Source organism: Macrobrachium nipponense, chromosome 40 (assembly GCF_015104395.2).
Source record: "Macrobrachium nipponense isolate FS-2020 chromosome 40, ASM1510439v2, whole genome shotgun sequence".
NCBI classification, from domain to species: Eukaryota; Metazoa; Arthropoda; class Malacostraca; order Decapoda; family Palaemonidae; genus Macrobrachium; species Macrobrachium nipponense.
In genome coordinates, this window is record NC_061101.1 from 6,388,398 (window position 1) to 6,402,307 (window position 13,910).

Consider the following 13,910-nt stretch of genomic DNA (forward strand, 5'->3'; position numbering starts at 1 on the left):
TATATATATATATTTATATATTGCACCATACGGCTGCGCGTACTTTAGCGCAAGAATCACCGAGCATCTTTTCCTCCTTCCGGTGGCCAAATAATACACAACAGCTGATGTTTTGTCAAGCGTTTAATTAAATGTGGACAGCATTCAAATTAAGTTTGCTTCCGCACCGAATAATTGTGTTTGCTTTGATGCAATAAAATCCTTTTGTCTTCGAAAGTTCTTTCACGACGTTCTTTGTTGGTCATCTTTTATCCTCTGTTAATGGTAAATATTTAAACAAGCGTGTAGGTGACTCGTACTGAGATCTCTCTGCATTATTATAAAGGGATCATATAAACTGGAATGTAATAATAATAATAATAATAATAATAATAATAATAATTAATAAAATTAATAATTAATAAAAAACTAATAATAATAATAATAAAATAATAATAATTAATAATTAAAAAATAATAATAATAATAATAATAATTAATAATTAATAATTATTATTATTATTATTATTATTATTATTATTATTATTTATAAATTTTACTTATTATCATCATCATTATTATTATAATATCATATTTTTAATAATGGATAACTAAAATAATAAAATTATTTAATTTTAATTAAAATTAATTAATATTATTAATTAATTAAATAATAATTAATTAATAATTAATTTTATTTTAATTAATTAATTAATTAAGTATTTATTCATTCATTATTATTAGATTAACATTATTTTTTATTGGGTCTGTACCCCTTGATAATTTGATTACAAGATTTTATGTATGATCTATTTCTTCCTTTTGAAATGAACGATGTGTAAGTGACGAACCACACAGACTATCTTTTGTAACTACAGAAACGCTTTAAAAGTATGTGAAGATGTAAGGGGCAATGCCTACATAAGGATTTAAAAAAAAAAAAAAAATGTTACACAGGTAGGTTTTCTTACCTTGTGGTAGTCTCATTAAAAGACTCTCTCCAATAGAGCTTTCTGTGACCCATGCCCTCCACCAATGGGAAGGAAGCAGTTAGCGTGAATAGTGCTGGAAAGCAAAAAATAAATAAATAAATTAATTCATTCATTCATTTAAAAAATAACAAAAAAACAAAGTAATATATTAACCAGTAGGGAGCCCTAAAAGCGATAACTCGCTCAAGCTTAAAGATAAACCATCAAAGGGTTAATAAGATGTCTTGGAACTCTCTGCTGCATAAACGTTATCGTTAATTGCGTTTAAGATAGTCTACCAACATCAAACTGCTAATAATACGACAAATAATACAATGCAAAATGATTCTTCATAGCGGAGTTCAGAAGACAAAAATTTAGTCTTCGAGAAAATTACCGAATTTGGTGCTGAAATCATCAACTTTGATCAGATTATAATGCAATAATTAAAACATCATTTAAATGTGAATGGATGATATTTTAAAAATAAGATCTTATATTGGAAGAAATTTAATAAAAGACGTAACGTTTCATCTGCCGAAGAATTTTTCTCTCATCTTCGACACTTTTGTCTTATCTCCAACACTTTTGGAGATAATAGCATTTGAATAGCGTTAGGGCCGGGCCGGGTCGGAAATGAGCCTGTTTCCAGTAATGACATCGTTCGCTCGTAATCATAGATATTATAGATAAGGGAAAAAGCATAGACTGATTATCCGATGAAAATGTCACCGTCTTCATTACGTCCGGCTAAAAGATTCAGCAATTCTCTACTTATCAGCAAAACGACAGTATTTTATTATTTTTTTATTAGTTCTTCGTTTGTGAAGCAAGAATGTTCTTATAAGGATTTTTATCCTTCGATTTATTATACGATGATAAAAACTAATAAGGTAATACAAGCTCGCTTTCTTAGTTCTTTACAATACACTTATAATTTTCCTTTACTTCTTTCAATACAAGTAATTTCTGACCTAATGTATCTCATTGCTTAAGATTAATGTCACATGACAAGGACAGGAAAAAAAATTAGACAGGTTATGCAAAATCCACAAATCATATTACCTCAGCAGCCCGATATATAAATTAAAACTATTGACACCTAACTGACTGGAATTAAGTCAATGAATTTTCACAAAGTTAATGCCAATTCAGCGCATGAGGCCGTTTCACTGTACTTCCAAGATCCCAAGCAAACTTCCATGCAATGGTACTCTTAAACAATGAAATTTACAAACTAGATACTTTCGTAGATTCATAATCGACCTCTGGAATCATCCGTCTTAATGAGAGAAGATTAGCTCTAATTATGTTTGATATGTGGGGTTTTTAGCAATTAAAAGCTTATTTATTTTCGTATAAATGAACACTAAGTACAAAATAAATCTGAATGGCTTATTCATTTCCTCATGGAAGTCAGTTTTCTGGACTATCTTGATTAACTTTAACACAATTGCTGGATACCAAATTTATAAATGATACATTAGGCTGCATAGAAATATCTAATCTATGAAGTAAAAAGATATATTACATTTCGATTTAAATACAATCTTTTATGGACGTGGTAGACTTGTGGGTAGCGAATCTGCTTCCAGTGCTAGTGTAGGATATAAGCAGTATTGAGTGTATATGTATGAATGTACGAGTGTGAATTTTATAACAAAGAGAAGTATTTCTATGTTGGAAAATAATTCGATAGGTAAGTTGTGAAAGTCACTGGTTGTACATCTGATAAAAACTAATTTTTACTTATGTATGTATGTAAAATTCCTAGCCTATATAAATCACAGTGTTTCCTTACTTACATCCCTACGCAGTACTAATTTAAAACCAAAGTTCTAAACTATTATACTGAGCAAATTCTTAAACAAATTCCTTCTAATTTAAAACAGAACTTCTTAGGTATTATACTGAGCAAATTCTTGAGTAACTTCTTTCTTAACTTAGACAACTTACCTAGAATAGGGCTCAACTTAGACCCCATAGTTGTCACATGGGTGACTATGCCTGAAAAGAGATTATAGTAATTTTTATATATGAGGAGTACACATACGTATATATATATATATCATATAGTATATATCTTATATATATATATATATATATATATATATATATATTAATACTATATATAATTTATTTATTCTATAATATATAATATATATATATTATATATATATATATATATAATAAATAGTATAATATTAGATTATATTATATATATATATATATATTATATCTATATAGTATAATATATGTATATATATAATATATTATATTATAGTATATATATAATATATATACTATAATATATCTGCTATCTATATGAGAAACCCCAACACGTGATACGCAAGTGTTTTGATTGTAACTTTATATTCCTTAAACCATAGGGACTACAACTGTAATAATGTACTCAGTCAAGAACCAAATATATACTATAACAATACTTGCTAAGACGCCTCGGTTAGAAGGTATCAGGAGATGTCTGCAGCAGCTGATCCGGCAATCGAATGAGATGTTGTCTCTTACGCATTGCTACGTAACTTCTGAAGTACTTGCTGAGCTTCTGGCCCTTCGTAGCTCCGGGTTAATACTTCCAGCTCCTTCGTAGCTCCGCCCATTTTTTTAATGTATTCGTAGAAGTGAACACACAAATGCCTGCTGACTCTATGAAGGTGCATTCTAAATGTCAATAAATTAGATCTTTTTAGCGATCTGAGTGTATTCGTAACGTTAATAGACGCGATGTAGTCATATATATATATAATATTATATATACATATATTATTATATATATTATATATATATTATATTATATATATATATATATGTATACTATATATCATATACATATATATATATTCTTTATATATATATATATATATATATATATTATATATATATCTATATATGTATATATGTATACTATAATCTATATATATATATATATATATATAACATTATATATATATACTATATATTATAATAATATATATATATATATATACTATAATATGTATATATATATTTGTTATCTATATTATATATATATAGATATAATATATATATATATAATTAAAAAATTTTTAAAATCTAAAATTAAATATTATAGAGAGAGAGAGAGAGGAGACGTGGAAGAGTGAGATGATGAGAGACGGACGAGAGAGGAGAGAGACGAAAGAGAGAGAGAGAGATAAAGAGAGAATCTTTTCCGTTCATAAAAATAATTAAAATAGGAATTCACTCGGATATTCATCTTATAAAAAACAGGTGGAGCATTGACCATGACGTAAACCTTATTATTATTATTATTATTATTATTATTATTATTATTATTATTATTATTATTATTATTATTTTATCTGAATATAATGGCAGAATTCATTTTGTACAGAATTCTCTCAATTCGCCTAATGTCTTGGTTCTCTGGTACACTGACAAAATAAGTTCAGTAAATTCTGCCACTATATTCAATAAAACATGTTTGAGAGAAGGTCTGTTTCCAACATACATATTGTTTTGTTCTAAGGGGTCCACAATAATAAAAAATGTTGCGAGTTCGTGTATAATTTTAAAACTCTGTCCAAATGAAAAATTAGGCACACCATGTATTAGGTGAATTTATAAATAAACAAACAAGAGTCAGATGACCCCAGGGAAGGCTTCGAGGGCTTTTTGTAATGAGTTTTAAGATTATACACGAACTCGCAACATTTCTTATTATTGTGGACCCCTTAGAACATTATATATACTTTCGCGATAGAGGGTTTTTCCCAACTAATACATTTCATTATTATTATTATTATTATTATTATTATTATTATTATTATTATTATTATTATTATTATTATTATTATTATTATTATTATTATTATTATTATTATTTTACCTCAAAAACTTTTTCATGACATGTGGAAGACCAGCTTGCTAGAGCTTCCTTTCTGATCTTCACTTTATTTAGGATATCTTTATAGACGTCGGTCACTTGCTGACATAAGCATATATAAAAACTATAAGAACGGACCGTCAGTAAATTTGGTTTTCAATCTGATATCACGTTTTTCTCAGTCGCAACATCTTTTTCTCTCCGTTTCGCATTTAAATAATGGGAATGATGACGTAACTAGACGGCATACTACAATTTTGCTGTTTTAGACTTAAACTGCATCTCCATTATCTGGCCTTCGGGAATAAGACTAAATTATATTGAATGTAACTGATGTGTTCATCTAATTAAAATTACCTAGCAATACTGGACGTGCCGAGGCACTACGACTTAACAACGGGATAATAATAATAATAATAATAATAATAATAATAATAATAATAATAATAAATAATAATAATAATAATAATAATAATAATAATAAATCTACCGCAGTAATGTTAGGTTTTAAAATCTATTGCAATGCCACCGCTCATGTCAAATGAAGAATAAGAGGATTAGAAATCTAAAATTAAATAACATTAACAGACCAAGATTGGTACGATTACTAGTGAATACACACACAGACACCCTCACACGCATCTATATATATTATATATATATATATATATATATATATATATATATATATATATATATATATATATATATATATATATATTATATATATATATATATATATATATATATATATATTATATATATGTGTGTGTGTGTGCGTGTGTGTATGTGTGTGTGTGTGTGTGTTTGATTTTAAATCACGAAGAAATGAAAACGTGATGATTATGCGATCAAAGTTAGCAGCCACGAAGGAAAATTGAAACACTGGAGATGCTAAGTACTTTCGTCTTATTGCCAAGACATAGTCACAGCAACTAAAGTTACACGGTAAGCGAGGTCCTATATAAATGGTGGGTACAAGTCATTTATATAGGCCCTTGCTTCTGTGTATCTTTAGTTGCTGTGACCATGTCTTGGCAATAAGACGAAAGAACTTAGCATCTCCAGTTCTTCTATTTTCCTTCGAGATTGTAACTTCTGTTCATATATATATATATTATATATATATATATATATATATATATATATATATATATATATATATATATATATATATATATATATATATATATTCATACACATACTACTACTTGGGTTAGGCTTCAAAATGATGGGATGGTTTAGAGTCTAGGTTCTTTAATTCACATAGTATAATTTATTAAGCACTATCTTTCGAAGGCGCAAAGGGCTCTTCGTCAGGTACTTGAGCGGAATAAAATGGGCAAGTAAGTTTTTGAAGACGCAAAGGGTTCTTGGTCAGGTACTTGAGCGGAATAAAATGGACAATTAAGCTTTCGAAGACGCACAGTATTCTTCGTCAGGCAGGTACTTGAGCGGAATAAAATCAGGCCTGTAGCTCCTGCAACAATATCCACTTCCCCGCCTGGTAAATCGTTTTTTTTTCTCTCTCTCTTTTTTTTTGTGGGGGGGGGGGGGGGAGGAGGTTTGGAATGATTCGCGGCGGAATTCGATGACCCATGAATACTGCAACTCCCTGGGACTAACGCGAAAAGGTCATCCAAATCTCGGCCTGACAGTTGACGGGCAACTGCTTCGCAGAGGGTGACAGCCGGACTCAGAAACAGCCTCCTCTCCTCGAAGACTTTTCCGAAACACTCGTGGGTGATTGGCAAGAGTGACAGGCCACCAATCCTTTTCCATGAAGGCGGCCGGGTGATGTGTTCAATAGCCGGTCGTTAAGCAGGAGGAATATATAGCCGTACCGGAAGGCGTTGAAAACAGGCTCTAAAAAAGGTAAAAACCTTCGTCAATTAGGAATGAGGGTTTGAAATATTCATCTCCCGGCTCCACCGCCGGGAATTAAGAATGGGGCAAGAATCTATAGTTTGTCGACGATGCTGCACAACGGCTATTGAAAAAAAAATAACCTTTCGAATATTCTCTCTCTCTCTCTCTCTCTCTCTCTCTCTCTCTCTCTCTCTCCGTATAACATATGCACACTTATATACACACACTTTCAATACACAGGCTATATTCTAATCATGGTGTAAGGCCGTCGTTTATTGAATACGTGGACAATTACAGTTAAATAAATCAACCACATTTTAATGTGTGGTCAAATACATGCTTTCGTCTACCCCTTTTTCTTTCCCTTGTTCTGCAATGTAAACTGGTGAATAGAGACCAAACATTTTGCTTTTACCATTTCGAAATGAAATCCTTCCAGATTTCAGATTGAAATATTTCTCCTATAGACATTTTCTTAGTAACATTTTTTCCAAGCTTGATTCCTAGACTATACATATTCTTTTGCAACTTCTACACAGACTATTGGGCCTATGAAATTGAATTAATATCACATACTAAGAACAAGAACCTGTAAGTTAATCGAAAAACTAAACTCAATTGTAGGATTAAAGTTTAATTCTCGAAATCCGACATTGAACCGTCGTGGAGATATGATAAAATCAAAGCTAAAAAATAATTTATATAATGATTTTACGATTCATGTGAAGAGCACTTAAACGGATGATTATTTTTCAAAGCAAAAGTTACAGGTGCCGCAAAACGCTGTGAACAGTCAATCATTTTAACGTCAAAAGTCAAATTATCTTCGAAGCCCTTGACAGCCTTATAACCAGCTCTCCCTGCTGGGTTATTAAACAATGACTCGTTTTAATAACTTGTTTATATAATTTTTTTTTTAATTCGGTTGAAAAAAGTTAATTTTCTGTCATTAAGATTGTCTATTAGTGAGGTCACACGTTTTGCCTTGACAAGATGGTAAAATAGAATATGATCCAACGATCATATTCTGTTATTATTCCTATAGAAAAATTATGTTTTCGTTATATATATATATATATATATATATATATATATATATATATATATATATATATATATATATATATAGACATATATCTAACGAAATATAACTTTACTATGGATCATAATCTAATTTATGATTTTGTCAAGGCAAAACGTGTGATCTCACTAATAGACAATTTCAATGCGAGAAAATTGATTCTTATTTCAAACGAATTAAGAAACAAGTATATATATATATATATATATATATATATATATATATGGTCTGTAAAAAGAAGCAAAGATAATCAATACCCGTTTAAGAGACTGGAAGAAAATGACCGAAGGATATAACCGTAGTCAAGAGAAATTTACGATCCACTTAATGTTGCCGTAGGGAATAATACGGTCTGCAACGGAGTACTAGACCCATTGGTAGACCGTTGGAAATGTGAGATAAGGAAGCATAAATATCGCAGGAATAGTAATACAAAGGAAAACGAACGACCGTGTGGTCGGAATGGCTGTATTCCCGGGAATACAACGCTGCGGGTCCCAAAGAATGAGACTTGAGGCTGAAAAGAAGAAGAAGAAGAAGACCAAGAAGAAGAAGAGGAGGAGGAGAGAGAGAGAAACACGAATGGTCAATGACTAAAAGATGAACATCAAAGACTTGATGGGGGGAAGACAATGGAGAGAGAAAGAGGCGGGTGAATAAATAATATCTTGCGATTAATATTTTAGCTTCGGTGTCTCGTGTAATCTTGAGAGTCAGTGGGTCGATAAACTGTATCAGGAGCTAGAGAATTATAATTCGTTGTAAAGTTATCAAGAAAAGGAAAAATGTTGGTTAATTTTAACTGGTGCTGTTAAGATATGTTCGTCCTTGTCATTACTAAGGAATTGAAAATGTAGTCCAGATAGACATCTAGGGAAACCTAAATAGGCCTAATGGAAATATATAGATAAACATCATGAAGTGATCTATAGATAACATTCGGTTGAATTCATAACGGACAGTACTGAATTTTACATGGGTTAACCTTTGGAAAATACGCAGCGTAATATCTGAATAACCTAATAAAATGAAAATATTAGATAATATATTATGGATGACCTTGACAAAAAACTTGATAATATGTGTTTAAACCTTAAAACAAAGAATTCTGGATAATATATCGATAATCGGTATGATAGGAGAATCCAGACTGAAATCTGATAAAAACATGAGAGAGAGAGAGAGAGAGAGAGAGAGAGAGAGAGAGAGAGAGAGAGAGAGAGAGAGAGAGAGAGACTAATCCATAATTAGGTTTATGCCTTAGCCACCCTGCGTTATATTATATTATACAATTATATAATACAAATGAACTTTAACCTACGTAGCGGCAGTGGAATCTTATTATTTCATAAACTTTTGACATTTATATGATTCTATTAAGACAGCCAATTTTTATCGGGCTTCGTTGTCGATCTCTTCCTGTCGCAAATTTCTGATATTTATGCTAGTAAAGGGATCAGCCCGATTTTTTTTTTTTTTTTTTTTTTTTTTTTGCCTTGGGTTAGTTTGGGTCTGTTTATTACTCTATTGTTAGTTTTCCAGATATGACGTCCCGCTTTTATTACTATTATTATTTTTTTTTAAGGAAACGCTCTCTGTGCTTGGTTTACATCATGGGAAAATGCTTCCCTGTCATTTAAAGAAAACTCGGTGATTTTTACAGCTAAAAATTCTTTTGGTCATATTTTCTGTTAATTTCACCAATCAACACGACTGAAAGAAAGGGAAATAAAATTTCTGTGCTCTTAAGAAAAAATTACGATAATAATAGTATAATACGAAGAAATACTGACATGAAAGTAGGACAGTCACTGAGAATTTACAGTGACATTCAGAGATCAGGAAAGTGGAAAATTAGATTTTGCTATATTAAATTATAAGGCCAGAGCAAAAGTATTGAAATTGGATGCTATAATTGATCATAATAGGATTCATTATTGCTAGTTCTTATAAAGAAAATAAAAAAAAAAATGAAATAAAACTGGTAGCTCATGTCGTACATGATGGTAGGTGAATTAAATTTGTAACTTGGATGGGATCATGCTAAATATGCATTTACTTTTCAGGAAACAGCCGAGAGAATTATATGTGTCTAGGGTTTTAGCTACAGACAGTAAGTATTATAAAGTTGCCTAAATGTTTAATTAGTAAAGATTCGTCATGAAAAGCCGGGTAAATTGAGGTTAGGGTCCAGTGATAATTAAAACTTTAGTATATAATAATAATAATAATAATAATAATAATAATAATAATAATAATAATAATAATAATAATAATAATAATAAAATAATAATAATAATAACAATAAAATAATAAATAATAATAATAATATCCTTTATTTCAGCTCAGGGCCATATACATAAAATATACAAAATGCAGACAGTAACATACACAATCTAGATACATGAGACAACATGATAAAAAGAAATGAATAATCGGCACTTATCCACCAAATAGCTGAGGTAGCATAAAAGATAGTAATCATAATACTGGTAATAACAGTAGTAATATTGGTGACAAAAAAAAAAAGATGCATTGAGAGTTATAACAGTTAGTGCACAGATTATATAATTTAAATTTCATCTAGAGACCTTGGGTGGTTACAGTAGTCAGGTCCAGAGAGCTAAATAAGAAAATTGAATGTAAAAAAAGCTTTAACTTAGTAGTATTCACAGTAATAATGAAAAAGTAAAATATCAGCAATAATTATAATAATAATGACTGAATCTGCAGATGACATCTTTCCAATACAGAGATTAAGTCCTTTAGGGGACAAAGGCCTCATTTTCCCATTTTTCCCACAATTTAGATCTTCTTCTTGCTTCACTCCTTAGGATGCTTTGTATGAGCGAGTTGCTGCTGTTTCTCACTCGGGTTACCAGACTGGACATTGTTTGCCTTACAATGGTTTTTAAATTGTCCAGGTGGTTTTCTATGAACATCTGTGTGGCGGAGTGGTAGCGGGGAGTGTTTGTGAGGCGTCTCAAAATGACATTGTGCACAACAGTGATACGTCTCATGGTCTCTTCGGTATAGCTCGTCCAGAGGGAGCACCCATAGATACTGTAGCAGTACGAGCGGAAGAGCAGCAGTTTCACGTCTCTGTGACAGAAGGCAAACCTCCTTGCAATCATGTTGCCAGTTGCACATAGCTTACGATGCCTCTGTTCAATGTCTGCCATATCTTTTAGGTCGTTGGTGATAATGTGACACAAATACGGAAATTCGTGCACAAATTCCAGCCGATGGTTTCCGAGGAAAATTTGTGGTTCTGCAATATGCTTAAGCGATCTCGGGAGCAGTGACAGGCACTGGGTCTTTGTTTCGTTGTAAATTATATCCAATTCCTCTGATGGGGAAATCAGAACCATATCATCAGCGTAACAGAGGTCGTTTATAGTGGTTTCATTGACAGTGCATCCGATTGGGAGTGAGTTCATTTTGACATTCAAGGCATCTGTGTACGTATTAAACAAGTATGGAGAGAGAATGCCCCCTTGCCGAAGCCCGTTTAGGGAGTCGAAGGTGTACGATAATACGTTACCCCATTTGACACAGAATTGCTGTGTGGAGAACCAGCAATGTAAAATGCCAATTAGATATAGGGGTGTGCCTCTTTCTTGCATCTTCAGGAAGAGCTTCAGGTAGTTTACTCTGTCAAATGCTTTTCTCACATCCACAAAACAAAGGAAAACAGGAGAGGCTGGTGATAGGTAATAGTTCAGCAATTTTTTCAGTATGTAGATGCAGGTGTCGGTTGATTGGTTTGCTTTAAACCCGAACTGGTTGTCAGTGGTGTGTAGAAAGGGGAGAAGTCTCACTAGAAGAACCGACTCAAGTATCTTCGATGCGATCGTTGTGATTGCAATCGGCCGGTAGTTGCCAGGGTCAGCTGCATCCTTTAGCTTGTTTTTTTATTAATGGTATCAAGTGAACTAAGAGTAGAGAGTCTGGAAGAAACTGGTGAATTATGCACGCATTGAATAGGGCAGCTAGCCAAATGTAAATTATCGGATGGCTGAATTTGAAAGCCTCTGCGGGAGGACCATCACAACCGGGCGATTTATTATTAGGTAGGCTGTTTATGGCATAGCTGATGTTACCTGGCGTATTACGGTCTGCAAAATGAAATTGAATGTTGTCAGTAAGGAAGTTATCTACATCCCTGTTCATTTATGCAATTCAAGATATTGTTGAAGTGATCTCCCCACACACTTGCGATAGCTTCGTCTCCGACTGCTTCCCCTACTCTGTGATAGCTTTTTAGTTTTGGGATTTAAGGACTGGATATCTTTCCAAAGACGAGGATAATCACCAGCTTCTAAGTTTCTAGACATTGCATCGGCTCTTAGTTGTTTTTCATTTAATCTGCAGTGCTTAAGATCAAGTTTGAACTGAGATCTCGCCTGTCTCATTAATAATGCAGTATGTCCTTCCCTTGGGCTACCATTTTGGCTCCACAGTAAAAACATTTCTCGTGAGTATGTATACAGATCTTTAACCAAGTCATTCCATCCAGGTATATTACGAGGATTACCTTGACGAAATCTATAGGCAGCCCTGCCCGAAGAAAGCATAGCAGAGATTATGTTCGATTAGAATTCATTCAGATCCCTCCTGTGGTGGATATTTCTACAATTTGTGTTAGTACAAAGTAAGGCGTCTGCCGGTTGAACTACTGACCGCAACCTGGTTTCCGTGGTCGCCCTAAAGAATCTGGTTTTCTGTTGGTCTTTAAAATCCCAGTTTACCGCTGGTGAGCGGTCAGTTAGGGGGTTCGCGCTAGGGAGGGATGGGGTACTGAATGACACCTGTAATGGGATGTGATTGTAGCCCGTTGCAAGATCGTAGGGAATATTGCAGTTCATAATAGAATCATGAAGTTATGGAGATGTAATGCAGTGGTCCAGCCAGGAGGTTGTAATTGCGTCCGCTCTATTATGTACATATGAATAGGAGGAGGGAGGGAGGAGCATTACATCGCTAATTTGGAGAGCATGATTTTGACAGAAGCGAGTAAGTTCATTATAAAATTGTTTTGTGGGGTGGGAATTAAGGTCTCCAATTACAAATATGATCAGCAGGAGAATCGTGAATAATACTGTATAACTCCCATAGGATCATGCAGTAATGATTGGAATTATTGTTATTTTCCCATGGCATGTAAACATTAATTATTAGGATTTTAGAGTTCCCTACTGTCACTTGAAACCCCAGCAATCTGTCACTCCTGTAGGTCATCACCTTTATCATATTGTCTAACGATTTGTGCCACAGGAAAGAAAGGCCCCCTTTCGGGCGACTGGCTATGATTTGATCTGTAACCTGCATCGATGAGGTCGAGAAGGTTCTGAAGTCTTCATGTATTGAATCGCAGATGGTGAGGTCATGTGGCCAGAGGAGCGTTTCTTGCAATGCAATGATGCCTTTGAAGTTTTTGCAGAACATGTTTAGAAGAGGAATGTTCCGCTTGAGGCTAAAAATATTCCATAATAATATTTCACTCTGGTCAAAAGTTTGTCAATTTTTCATAGCTTCGTTAGATTCCTAAAGACATAAGGGATCAAACAAATATAATTTTTGAGAGAGAGAGAGAGAGAGAGAGAGAGAGAGAGAGAGAGAGAGAGAGAGAGAGAGAGAGAGAGAGAGAGAGAGAGAGAGAGAGAGAGAGAGATTTTCTTAGTTAGCCTTAAAGTTCGTTTTCTTCTATTAGAATTGTGGACTTAATAGAAAACGTAAGAAAATTAAGATAAGCTGCCTAACTCTACTATTAAAGACACATTTACATAGAATTTCGGAAAGCCGATCCATATGACAGCTAGCTATCGATCCTTCTCATAAAACGAGTAAAAGCTATATATTTTTTTCTCGAATAACATGTTCAGAATTCTTAGAAATTTCACACTGAACAGCTTTAACAGAATAAGGACGTTAAGAAACTGATGAATGTTAAAACATTGTTGTGAGAAACTCTTGAGATAAAGAATTACACTTAATTTCATTATTCTTTTATCGGAGCAAAGATTACGCGAGTTGTGAAGTGCTATCAGACCTGTAAAAATTTAGAGATTTCAACAACAAGAACCTCTAGAAGGAAAATGACATGTTACACAACAAGAAATAGA